The sequence below is a fragment of the Apostichopus japonicus genome, chromosome 3 (assembly GCF_037975245.1).
Source record: "Apostichopus japonicus isolate 1M-3 chromosome 3, ASM3797524v1, whole genome shotgun sequence".
Taxonomy (NCBI): Eukaryota; Metazoa; Echinodermata; class Holothuroidea; order Aspidochirotida; family Stichopodidae; genus Apostichopus; species Apostichopus japonicus.
In genome coordinates this window covers 30,575,411-30,588,813 of record NC_092563.1, presented here as the reverse complement: position 1 = coordinate 30,588,813, position 13,403 = coordinate 30,575,411, and the positions used below count along the sequence as shown (strand labels likewise).

At 36.7% G+C, this 13,403-nt stretch overlaps 1 protein-coding gene across 4 annotated transcripts in view; it reads left to right on the top strand.

Moving 5' to 3' along the window:
* The window catches only part of LOC139965833 (uncharacterized), a 250,858-nt gene that overhangs the window by 99,299 nt on the left and 138,156 nt on the right, over positions 1 to 13,403 (top strand). The window lies entirely within an intron of this gene.

Sequence of the window (13,403 nt, the reverse complement as noted above, 5' to 3'; positions counted from 1 at the left end):
AATGTTGCATGCATGTCTGATAGTTTACACAGCTTACTTTCATCGTGTACAATAAAAAATCCTCTCCTTTACTAAACTTCGGTTTCTTCTATACTAAAATTGCATATATCCTAAAGTGCATTATTTTTGTTTATTTAGGCAACCAGAAACCATGTCTTGTAATGTTTCTAAAAATATCCATCATTATGCCCTCCATCTTTGTATGTGGTTTAGCAGAGAGTACATGTGGTTAGTTAATACTCCAGACTGTAATTACCAAATAAAAGTAGAAATCTCTCCATCACAAATATACACTCAAAATTGTTTCCCCCTTCTTTAATTTTGTGATGTGAGGTATATCGGATTAGGAGAGACACTCCTCCTCTAGATACTTTTACTGAATACCAATTTCTTCGATAAAACAAGCCTCTGGTCTCAGACGTGGGCAACAACGGTGCAGAGCTGCGGCGCAATGCTTTATGACAATTACCAAGAGGGCAATCCTGCATCTTTGCATTCGTATCTTGAGGCAATTTCTTGGCTGCTGCATGGTGTCACAGTGTACTTTTAGTGGCCTCAGGGTATGTGCTCCGCACCCCCTACTGAAACAAGTCATAGGACTGAATCCCCAAAACGCCATTGCCGGGGGAGGAAATTATCCTCCTAACACTTTACTGAACTACAGATGATTGTGCTTAGCAGTTTTGAAGCATATCATGATCATAATTCCCTCTGCATCAGATTGTCTGAGGTATTCTTTCCATTTCCACTTTCATGAAATACTCATGAGGGATGGCCTTGAAAATGACTTTCGTTGAACAGAATTTTATAGCAGGAACAGTCAGATATGCAAATTGGCACATTGTGGTTGCAGAGTGCAGTGCAAGCGGAAGTGCCAATGTGTACCTTGGAGAGCACATTTGTATATTTAATATTGAAATGTTAGTGAGACTAAAAGGGCCGAGGGATTTTTGAGATGCAAGGATGTGCTTAAACTTGACAAGCAATGAAGCCACTTTGTTTGATATTGGAGGTTGTCTTTCCAGCTTTCTTTCTTTGTTTAATTAAAGAAATGTGGGTTGGGAGTTAGGCTGGGTATATATAGTTTCATATATATATATATATATATATATATATATATATATATATACGGATCAAATTTCATTCCATGGTCAACACATCATGATTTGTGACTTCCTTTAATTTTTGAACTAAAGCAGTGTTTTAAGTTTGGTCTAAATTTACCTATAATACTGTAATCCATGTCCCATACTATCATCAGTGTGTGACTTTGGGAATTATTGAAACCGATTAGTGTTATTCCAGGTTTTTACTAAACAAATATTAGTTAGAGGAGATATAATGAAGGGCTTTATGTGCTGGACATAGTTAACGCAATACAAATTTTATCTTTACCAACAATTAAGGAAATAAACTTGGTAATTGTACGTTGTACAAAAGTCTTGTACATTTGGTGAGATTTGTTGGTGTGTATGTTGTTGGGTGATGTTTGTACCTTAATGTAGCCCGTGGGGAGGAAGAAGCAAGGGTTGGGAAGGTAAGAGGAGGAATAGTTGACACATCTGTAGCTAGGGGAGGGAGAAGCAGGGGTTGGGAAGGTAAGAGGAGGAATAGTTGACACATCTGTAGCTAGGGGAGGGAGAAGCAAGGGTTGGGAAGGTAAAAGGAGGAATAGTTGACACATCTGTAGCTAGGGGAGGGAGAAGCAGGGGTTGGGAAGGTAAGAGGAGGAATAGTTGACACATCTGTAGCTACTGTATGACTGAATACATTGACTTGTTTTAACTTTTTCTTCTAGTGGCCCTTTGTTCCCAGACCTGGGCATGCTAAACAAAGCAGTAAAGTTCACCAGTATTAGCTCCCAAATTTTAGCTGGATGAAATATGCTTTTGCTGTTTTTCAAAAGTACTTTCCTGGCAGTTCTGACCTTCTAGATTCATTTATGTTTTAATGAAATTTAGGAGGGTGCAAATTACACAATTAAATATCCCAGTCAAGTAGTAAGCTTATGAAGGTGGCAAATAAAATTGTTGTTAAAAGTTCAAGTATTGTTGACCATTATCTAAAGTTCTTGCTATTTTGGGCCAATACTGTTGACATATAACATGAAGTGATTTCTTTCTACCATGATTCGAACTTTGCATTGATGTACTCTGTTTGACATCATGAGAAATACACATTAACAGTGTCTTACAGACCTTTCTTAATATGCAATGAATTGAAGGAACTAACATGTGTCCAGTTTTTACCTGTACTGGTAGTACTTAATGGCCTTGTACATCTTCCACGTACTTAGGACCTCTAGATAATTAGCAAAACTGCACTTGTAGTGTCAATCTTCCTTTAAATTTCCAAGTCAGGTTCAGTGAAAATAGATATAGTCATACCATGCAAAGAAATAAAACTATATGGAAATTTTAGATCTGTTTTATTGAGGCCAGATAATGAAGCTTTATAAATGATTGAAATCAGTGTAAGATGATATAGAAAGTTCATAATGACATATAAACATGTGTCCTGGTTTAAATTTCTTGTCGAGTAATAATGTTAAATGTCATCTGTTAGATGTATAATATATTTGTGTTCTTAAATCTTCTGGGAATAAGTAATTAATAGCTTTTAACCTGGTTGGTGGTTGCAGGTTGTAATATATGGCTTGTGTTTTAACTTTGGTTTCAATGCTCTGAACTTTTTCTCATGTAAATGCTATATGATTCCAATGTACAAAACTGCTTATATCTTTGCACTTGGAGAGCATTCACCCACTTTGTGAAGCATATTTTATGATACAGAATAAGTTATTCCTTAGGATTTACATGGTTACAAAGGTATATTCCACTGTTTCTTTTCAGTAGAGTTCAAAATGGAACCTATGAAAGAAGAAGGGAACTTAAACTTGAAATGAATAAAAAATAAAACTTTTGGGCTGTTGGACAATAGTTAATAAACATTCATAACATATTTTCACAAGGTTATGCTTTTGGATTATTCTGTTACATACATCACACAATATTTAGTTCTTAGTATCGTAGACTTGATCTTTTTTCACCAATATCAATGTCTTGCCCACAACTCTTGAGTGTCAGGCCTGACATTGCTTGTTGTGCCTAACATTTATAAACTTAGCTTAAATTCTCAAATGTTTGGCTGTGGCTTAGAATCAGTGTCAGCCTCTATGTCGTCGCAAAATCAGTCCCATGTCAGCCTTATATTTTCGAATGGGTATAATTATGAGTCCAAATGCTATCCGTATGAGTAAAAAGTAGTGTTTACATGGGTCCAAAAACTGGGAACCGGGTACCCGAGAGCCATTACCCGTCGGGTATCCGGGTACCCGGAAAAAAAAATGTTTACCCTCGTGTATCACGATTTTCAAGAAATTACATATTGGATGCTATAATAAAGGAATTATATTCTCTACTGACAATGTTTTTCATGTTCAAAAACGTATGTGTAAGGTAAGGTATAAAACCTTCTTCAATAATTTCTATTTGCTTTTTTTCTGTCATAAACTTGTTAGTTACTTAATATAATTAACATTACTCTGTTTTACCTCCATGCTACTAATTAGTAGTAATGTTGTTAACATCGCACTGCCGCCGCTGCTTAAATGCTTGCTCTCCACGTCTATTGGATCAGACCATAAAATATCCCTTTAGCTCAGTTGTTACTACTACTATCTATTATGCAGGCCCAGGGTTCGCATTAGCCGCGAGATTACGCGATTCGCGCAGTTTTGATCGCATTTGGAATACACGATTAGTAAAAAGCCACTTTCGATTATTATTTTTTAGTTATCCCGTCTATAATCCATAAACATGTCATAAAATTCCTTGTCAGCCTTTCCTTCTATGAAATAAACGAATGAATAAATAATAATTTCTTCCACATGGTAGCCTAACACCACACTAAGTCAATGCATGAGAAATCTAGCTAAGCCTTACCATCTGTTTATTCGCTGAAATTGTGTTGCAGTTATAAGATATCCATGGAAAACATTCATTATTGCTGTTACGTTCGACCACATGGTTGCCTAACACCACACTAAGTCAATGGGGTAATCTAGCATTTGCCATTTTTTATTAGCTGAAATTGTGACGCAGTTATAAGATATCCATGGAATACTTTCGTTATTGCTGTTATCTTCAACCACATGGTAGCCTAACACCACACTAAGTCAATGGGAAATCTGCCTAACCATCGGTTTGCATTTTTTTTTAAATCGCACTCTGGGTAGGATTCAAGTTATAAATTAGGAACCGGGTAGTATCGCGTCGGGCGGGTACCTTCGTTATTGCTGTTATCTTCGACCACATATATAAGCCTAACACCACCTAAGTCAATGGGAAATCTGCCTAACCGTAGGTTTGCAATTTTTTGTTTTAAATCACACTTTGGGAGGATTCGGTGATAAATTAGGAACCCGGTAGTATTGCGTCGGGCGGGTACCGGGGTACCCGGATAACCCGTGCAAACACTAGTAAAAAGGCTATTAGTATGATTAGAAATGTTGTCAGTATGAGTAAAAAGACTGATGGTATGAGTACAAAAACTGATAGTGTGAGTACAAAGGCTGTCAGTATGAGTACAGAGACTTTCATTATGATTATAAAGGCTGTCAGTGTGAGTACTTTAGGTTGATGGTATGAGTACAAAACCTGATAGTGTGAGTACAAAGACTGTCAGTGTTAGTACTTACAAAGGCTGATGGTATGCGAACAAAGGCTGATTGTGTGACTTCAAAGGCTGTCAGTTTGAGTCCAAAGGCTGTCAGTGTGAATACTTACAAAGGCTAATGATATGAGTACCAAAGCTGATAGTGTGAGTACAAAGACTGTCAGTGTTAGTACTTACAAAGGCTGATGGAATGCGAACAAAGGCTGATTGTGTGACTTCAAAGGCTGTCAGTTTGAGTCCAAAGGCTGTCAGTGTGAATACTTACAAAGGCTGATGATATGAGTACCAAAGCTGATAGTGTGAGTACAAAGACTGTCAGTGTTAGTACTTACAAAGGCTGATGGAATGCGAACAAAGGCTGATTGTGTGACTTCAAAGGCTGTCAGTTTGAGTCCAAAGGCTGTCAGTGTGAATACTTACAAAGGCTGATATTATGAGTACAAAAGCTGATAGTGTGAGTACAAAGACTGTCAGTGTTAGTACTTACAAAGGCTGATGGTATGCAAACAAATGCTGATAGTGTGACTTCAAAGGCTGTCAGCTTGAGTATAAAGGCTGTCAGTGTGAGTACTTTAGGTTGATGGTATGAGTACAAAAGCTGATAGTGTGAGTACAAAGACTGTCAGTGTTAGTCCTTACAAAGGCTGATGGAATGCGAACAAAGGCTGATTGTGACTTCAAAGGCTGTCATTTTGAGTACAAAGGCTGTCAGTGTGAGTTCAAAACGAAGGCTGATGATATGAGTACTAAAGCTGATAGTAGGAGTACAAAAGCTGATAGTATGAGTACAAAGGCTGTCAGTGTGATTAGAAAGGCTGTCAGTGTGAATACTTACAAAGGCTGTCAGTGTGAATACTTACAAAGGCTGATATTATGAGTACCAAAGCTGATAGTATGAGTACAAAGGCTATCAATATGATTAGAAGGCTGTCAGTGTGAATACTTACAAAGGCTGTCAGTGTGAATACTTACAAAGGCTGATATTATGAGTACCAAAGCTGATAGTGTGAGTACAAAGGCTGTCAGTGTGATTAGAAAGGCTGTCAGTGTGAATACTTACAAAGGCTGTCAGTGTGAATACTTACAAAGGCTGTCAGTGTGAATACTTACAAAGGCTGATATTATGAGTACAAAAGCTGATAGTATGAGTACAAAGGCTATCAATATGATTAGAAAGGTTGTCAGTGTGAATACTTTCAAAGGCTGTCAGTGTGAATACTTACAAAGGCTGATAGTATGAGTACAAAAGCTGTAGTATGAGTACAAAAGCTGATAGTATGAGTACAAAGGCTATCAATATGATTAGAAAGGCTGTCAGTGTGAATACTTACAAAGGCTGTAAGTGTGAATACTTAAAAAGGCTGATAGTATGAGTACAAAAGCTGTAGTTTGAGTACAAAAGCTGATAGTATGAGTACAAAGGCTATCAATATGATTAGAAAGGCTGTCATTGTGAATACTTACAAAGGCTGTCAGTGTGAATACTTACAAAGGCTGATAGTATGAGTACAATAGCTGATAGTATGAGTACAAAGGCTATCAATATGATTAGAAAGGCTGTCAGTGTAAGTAACTAGTGCACTCTTTCTCTACTACTCTGCATCAGTGTCTCTGTTAGATTTCTCAATTAAGTGTACCCGGCAATGAGTACAAATCCATGATTGCGAGTATGAACTTACAGCTGGCAACTATGTTACAATACTAGCCATATCTACCTGCCTAGTACCAATTATGACATGAGATGTTACCGATTTATAGCCATATCTACCTGCCTAGTACCAATTATGACCTGAGATGTTACCGTTTAAGCTATAAAAAGACAAATTGTAAGTTAGATGAGAATTATAAACAATTTGTCAATTATTAAGTTATAGTACGTAGAAATGAAACAGAGCCTATGGTTTTAAAGTATCCAATTTAACTTGAATTTTTGTCATTAAACTTTGTTCTGTAAGAGAACTAAAGCTACAGTGAAACTTTACCACCGTGTTGTTCAATCTTGTCACATTTCTAGTACAGGTACAGTAGGTCCTGTAGGAATGATTACCAGAGGGTAAGATGTATCATGTATATAGTGAGAGGCCCTACAAAAGGTCACATCTTGGTTGGAGATAAAGGGGTCCTTACTGTTCTACTTTTTTTGCTGCCTCATACCTTATTGAATATATTAAGCTGTTATACATTGAAGGCATGTCTTTATTCAACCAGATAATACAAACCAATGCTAATATATATCCCACATAGAGGTAACCACTGATAAAAACAAAGGTGTTGAAAGTTATACACACAAATTAATGCAGTAAAGAACTGAATGCAAATTAAATCAGAAAAATTAGAAACTGTTCCAGTTTCATCAGTCAAAGCTATATTCACCCCTGAATTGTCAGTTAAGTCATCATCCTTCCATGGTTTGGAGAGGAATAGAAAGTTTGGAGGGGTCTACCATAATGGAATAGGATGAATTCACCATTAGGAATGCTATTTGTCTGTGGGGTTTGAAATTTTCCTATTCATAGCTATAACGTCTCACCTCCCTTCTCTCTCTCCTTCCTCCATCCTTCCTCCATCCTTCCTCCCTCCTTCCTCGATCCACTTTCTATTTCCTCCCTCCCTCCCCCCTCCCCTTCTGTTGCTCACCTCTCTTTCCACCGCAGTTTTCAATTTTAATGCCATGTAAAATGTCAAAAGAACAAAATTGAATGAAATTTAGCCAGAGGGCAATTCACAACATATTTTTTCTTCTTCTTGTGTCTGGAAAGGCAACCATTTTCTAATTCTATAGTAAATATACTCTTCAATCTAAAACGCAGCCTTTGTGTTTGTAACTTTGTTACCCGCCACCAGTCACGTATATACGTATCCATGCCCGACCTTAATTAATATGCCAAACAGACTCTATAGTTGTTGGTATGTTTTCTATGAAATTTATTGTGGACCAAAAGTAGCTATGCTTTGTTTTTCATTACAGATAACAGATAAAACAAAGTTTTGATACATATGTTACATGACAAATTAACCTAACTGTTTACGTTTTGTGCCCAGGTGTACTTTGCATTGTAGGGGGTGGGAGGAGGGGGGCGGTGCGTGGGACTTTACGTTGTAAATGTAACCAGCAGCTTAAAAACCTACGGTAGTCTCAGGTCATGATCTACCTGAATATTAGTTTGTGTAGTATGAGAGCTCATGTTCAGACAACATATTTGCCACATGTAATTACAGGTTCATTCCTGATGCTGGGTGAGCATATGCTATGTTTTGATCAGCTGTTATACATATGTAGGATTATTCTCACAAAAGGACACCTGCAGTGTCTTGTAATGTTGCAGATTTTCTTTCACATTCAGCAGATAGAAGGCATCATTCATGTGCTAAGATCTAAAAATTGCAGCATATTTAAGAATCTAGTAAAAGTTTAAATGATTTGTCACCTGTGAAGATCTAAACTTTTACTATTTTTTATCATTAAAGATATAGATTACTGCTTTGATCCTTTAAGGTGAGATTGTAATGCATAAAAGTGAGAATAAAATGATTAAATAGCAATGATCTTCTTCAGAGAATATGATATCTCCTTTGCACTTTTTGAAGGTTTTTTTTTATATGAAATGCCTGTGCTTAGACCAAAACTTGCTAATGCAAATAACCTCTCTAGAATTTGAAATGAATGGCAAACATTCTTTTATATTTACAATTGTGCTTGAATTAAGAGCCCATTTTGAATGCATTGAGAATTTGAGTTACTGTAGTGTCACAAAAGTCAGCATGAAAACCTATCAGAGGTTGTTGTTCCCATGACTGAAATGTTGCGTAAAGTGCGAGTGATATTGATATCTGCTGTGCTGGTAGGCAAATGCATTCAAGTTTGCTGGTATCCAAGAAAAATAAATTCTTCTACATTTAAAGTTGAACGTACCTTTCTGAAGAATCCTTGGTAGGAAATTGAACTGTGGAAGTTATATTTTGTCTATAGTTTGCAACCATGACTATTCTTTTCTTGTGGTCATCTGTGTATCTTCTATTGACAATAATTGAATTACTGTAGATCAGTTAAGGTGCAAAATGGAAGAATCTGGAATAAATAAGTATGTAATATTAATTGGTTGATATCTATCGTCATCTGTTTAAAAATAACCCTTTATAAATATCAACAAAATATTCAGATTTGAATTAAAGTTACTCAAGAAAGAATTACAAATATATCTATGTAGTTGCTATTTTTTATGTTTTTATTTGCTTTATTCAAAGAACTTTTCTGTTTGTGACAATTACTAGTTGTATATGGATGCTGCATCATCACAGAGCCATGCATGTAGGCAGTGTTGGAAGAGAAGTCCATACTACTGCTCATTCAGATAAAGATCAGGTCTGAGTGTTTGTGTCTTCAGTTTTTTTTTCCTCTCCTATAGGGTCCTTCATGGGGACTTGAGTGTCCCTCCTGATCCTTTTTTCTACATAACTAAACATAAACTAAAGTAAAGCTTAAAGAACTAAATTTGGGCGCAACTGTTACATAAATGTATTGGGAATTTCATAGTATTCAATGCAGAATATCTGTAGGTATTTGTTGGGTTAAGTTAATTAGATTACCTATTGCGATGAATGAAGAGCTAATAAAAGAATGAAAGTGTAGCACTTAGCTTTTTGACTAAATATGTGCTGGTTACGCAACCACGAGATACATTAGATCAAGGGAAGCGGGGTTCAAATCTGTGATGAGTCGCCTGCCTTTGAGAAGATATAATGACACGGTATATTAAAAATGAGGACAAACGCAATAATCTATCGTAATCTGCAGGGTAAATATGTATTCACCATACGATAAAAGAGAGATTACGATATGCAAAATGAAAATGTATGAAATACAAGTAAGTTAAAACACGATTAAAACATGACATTCATCATGGCCTAACATTCTAATGGCCTACTAAACTAATAACTCGGGAGTCGCTCATCTCATCTAGTATGTATTACTGCATAATGGTTGGTCCCTCAGTCCACGAATAACGTCTATTAGTGGGGGTGCATCATGCGTCCTTGGTTACCCAGACCAGGAGTGGGGGTTCCGGCGTCTAAGATAGCCGTCTATAAGGACATCTATAATTACGGTCTCTCGAATAGGTGAAACTACATCAAAGTTCTACATGTATAAAAGCTGTGTAGAAATTAATGAAATTAATTTCTAATGAAACCGGAACAGTTTGGTACAGCCAGGTGCATGGCAGCTTGGAGTGTCTTGGTGAATGGTCACCATGCATTGCCAACACAATAAAAATAAACCAAACAAAGGGCAAGGGGATTAACAATCTCCCACAGTAATCAAACAATTACTAAGTAATTAAAATAAGTATGAAAATATGCGATAATATACAACAAAGATAATCAGTAAGGGTGACACAACAATAATGAAATAGTATAAGCAAATGTCAACCTGATCACCTAATAAAGAGTGAAATATATGATGCACTCATCATGCCTGGTCGGCATGACAACAAGTAAACTGTAAAGTATTAAAATAAAGTGAACCTTCCGAGACGTAGACACTTATACACAACTGGATGCTAAACATACAACAACTTGCCTATGTTACTCATACAGCAATAACACAGTGCTCCATAAATAAGTGAAACTGTCTATCCCTATTCGGCATAGCAGTATAAACTAGGAATGTCGTAGGTTAACAATATATAACTAGAAGCTGGTTGCTCTAATTCCACCATGAACAATATCCAAATAGAGGCAAGTGATTAACTCTAAAATCATTACAACCTCTATGACTTACGTGAAGTCTGCAAGTATAAATAATGTACTACCGGGGAAATCCCTCAGCTAGTAATAATAGCAACAACAGTAGTATACTAACTATGTACTTCAACCCATGCACCTCTTACTAGCTTAGACCACAGGTTGCCATGGCAACTGACACCTCTTGTTAGGCTGCAGGTACCTAAGCGTCCCCTGGGACTAAGAGCAGGCTATAAAACGGAGACTATGTCACCTAGCTTATCTGCTGTAAATATCTGGTCAGATGGAGTCTGTACCAGTGAAGGGTGACTCACAGGGCTAAATACATGCCAATACTCTAATATTCTAGTAAACAACAACAAAACTACAATAGTGTCTCGGTTCACAAAATAGTCAATATGCCTACTAACATATTGATACAACGATTGATTCAATATAACGGTTAACAGAAGTTCAACTATTCCTATCACCATGGCAACTAGTAAAAGTGTAACATTGCATCATGGGATCTAAACATAGCTCAAATAGCGGAAACTGAGTACAACTAGATACGAATATGAGTACATCACAGTAACGGGTAATGCTAGACGTATCGCAAGAGTACATAATAACTAAATAAATATACCAAATGTGGATTCTCGCTAGACCAAATAACCTAAGTACTTTCAATACTCTTACATTAACTCAATGCAGGTTAGATCATAACAATACACAAGATGGCAAAGGTTGAGGGCATTATAAGTGCCATAATCAACCGTAATAACATACTATAAACAACGGATAACAATAATAATGGTTTCACCTGTAGACTCTCTATAGCCATTACAGGTACAAAACGTTTAATTAATAATTAAAGTCTGTGTGCATGTAGCCATCACAGGAACAACATAATAAATACATAGTCTGTGTGCATGTAGCCATCACAGGATAAATGTAGTAAATAGTAAATGCAACACAATTACACTTAATGGGGGCTGCTAAATATTCTGTGTGCACATTGCCAGCACAGAACTAACATGAATACATTTGCAAGTAAAATACACTATGTATGCACAATGAAAATGAACAAGCTACTGAGGGGCCTGGGGCAAAGTCAAAAGATGAACTCTTACCTGTGTAGAAATTAATGAAATTAATTTCTAATGAAACCGGAACAGTTTGGTACAGCCAGGTGCATGGCAGCTTGGAGTGTCTTGGTGAATGGTAGAGTCGCTTGCAAACTTAGCTGTTTTAAGCCATTCTTTGAACAAAGGGAAGGTTGTTATCCCACCCTACCAGACAAGATTTTACTTAGACTGGCTACCAATACTCCAGGAAGTAGACAAACTGTCTTCCCACATCTTTAACTTACTCCACCAGAGATTCCAAAGAGTGTGAACATACTTACTACACTTAAGGGAGAAATAAGGCAAGGCCTGGTCTTTTAATGTAGGGAATGACAGATAAGTGGTCACTAGCTTAGTGTAACCTTGGAGTAACCTTAATGTGGAACCAGACCACACAGGGGCTTAATGGTCCTTCTAGCAGGTGTGAGTGTTACCAGAAAATACCACAATTAGTTAAAAGGAAAATGGAAAAAATAAAAGTGAAGGGGAAGGGTATATTAAAAAGGGGGACAAAACTATAGACACTACTATTGGGAAATATTAGGGGTGCTACAAAAGCAACAATAACAACAAAAATATTGTTGCATATTACTAGCATTGAAAGAATCCAGATTTTATCTTACAAGTTGTCAGCGTTCAAACTTGCTCTAAGCTATTCTCTGATGTTAAAAGAAATTTGAAAATTTTGCTGTAGCATGGGAGAGAGATTAAAGGTCAATGCCTCAAGGGTTGTTGGCCATGAATGTGTTTTTTCTCAAAATAAAATTTCCATTATGTTACCTACTTCGCTCAAGTTCAGAATAACAAGTCCACAAATAGGTCCCACCAAATAGTTCATTCTTTCTTTTCTACTGCTAGACGGCACATAGTCTGCTGGTGTGTATTTAGTTACTCCCAACACAAAAGTACACTTTAAACAAGTCAAACATGAGTTTTGCTGCAGTTACACTTCTGCGTGATTTAAGTCTTAAGAGCAGACCAGAAGTGTTTATGGAAATATCTGTCTTAAACTTGGATAAAAGAGAATATGAAAGATTGTACATTTGCTTATAGGTTATTTTGTGTGTTTGTGTCTGTGTTTGTGTTTTGTTGAGATATTACTTATGCTTGTCATGATGTTGTATGTGTACACATCCACGGTTTTGGAGAGCCCTTGATCCACAGAGCGGACGTATCCATATAGCTTTAATGAAACATACAGGACTAGTGAGTGGTTGAAGTGGGTGAGGGTACAAATCAATGCTTCATTTGGTTTATACACTGTATTGTATCATATATAACAGGTTATGCAAAAGTGAATAATATGAGTGACTGAATATTATTGGGTGAAGGTTAAACTTCAGTTTGAAAAGTAAAATCTTGATATTTTTAGAAAGCTTGGATGCTGGCTGTACAGCTGAACCATAAGATAGGAACAGTCTTTGAATATGCCTGCTGCTTACAAAAAGTTTGGGGGAAATATCTTCATTTCTCAGACTTACCATAATTCATGATTATCTAATGTGAGCATCTCATATTTTATTTAAAAATTTCAAATGAAGGGAAATTTGATGTTTTGTAGAGATTGATTATTGACAGACAACACACACTCCAGTTTAGTACCATGTCAAAAGTAAAATGCTGAGGGGGCTGCAGCTGCCAGCATCCAGGCTGCATAGGACATTTAGTGCTCCACAGTTTCAAACAATAGACACTGCAAGTCAGCAGAGATATCTTTCATTGTTATTGATTCTCATCCTAACTGAGCAGGATTTTGAAGCTGCTGCAGCATTTTCGTTTGACATCGTACCTTACATACCGAAAATAGTGAATTTACTAAATACTGTACACTGCTGATTGAAAACCATCTTAATAACTTGCTTTTTACACTAGATTCAC